General features: G+C 36.0%; 1 non-coding gene across 1 annotated transcript; it reads left to right on the top strand.

The window, feature by feature from the left end:
* The first annotated feature begins 276 nt into the window (after nucleotides 1-276).
* On the top strand, nucleotides 277-436 carry LOC129403702 (U1 spliceosomal RNA). The gene has a single exon (XR_008629399.1). It is a non-coding gene; the product is annotated as a U1 spliceosomal RNA (small nuclear RNA).
* Nucleotides 437-759: the final 323 nt, after the last annotated feature.

Below are 759 nucleotides of genomic sequence, written 5' to 3'. Positions count from 1 at the left end.
TCATGCAAGAACATAAGAGATCTCCATGACACATGCACCACCCTTCATATGTATCTCATTACCTATCCCTGAAGCATTTACTTCTAAACATATTTCTAATCTACTTCACTTTCTTCATAACTCTGATCACTGCTATGACCCTAATCTTCAACTACTACCTCCTGTCTGGGGTTATCAGATATTCTTTTTTTTTTTTAAAAAAAAAGAAATCAAAAAAATAAATAAAAAAAAAGAAATCTTACTGAGATGATACCAGTGTTCAAGAGTGTAAATGTTATACTTACCTGGCAGGAAAGATACCGTGATCACAAAAGTGGTTTTCCCAGTGGCTTATCCATTTACGCTCTGGATGTGCTGACCCCTGTGATTTCCCCAAATGTGGGAAATTTTCCTGTATTATTGTGGTAGTGGGGGAGTGTATTCACACTCTCTCCTGGGGGAAAGAGAAGAGTGTAAATGTTTATACATTTTAGGGGTATTATGTCACTGTACCTTGCCTAAAACTGAGTGCCACTGTCTCTTTTACGTAGTTGATTGGCTTTTTAGTGCACTTCCTTAATCTTGATTTTCTGAATTCTAAGGGTTTCAATCATTTAACTTAATCCTTATCTCTACTATAACCTCCATCAATTCATTTTCACCCAGTGACTGGGATAACTAGGATAACTGAAAATGAAAATTGTGTTATGTCATACTTTCTATCCAAAACTCCGAGTAAATTTGTGACAAAATTAAACAAGGGAAACTCCAACCTGGTCT

Source organism: Sorex araneus, chromosome 3 (assembly GCF_027595985.1).
Source record: "Sorex araneus isolate mSorAra2 chromosome 3, mSorAra2.pri, whole genome shotgun sequence".
Lineage (NCBI taxonomy): Eukaryota > Metazoa > Chordata > Mammalia > Eulipotyphla > Soricidae > Sorex > Sorex araneus.
This window is presented reverse-complemented; position numbering and strand designations above follow the sequence as displayed.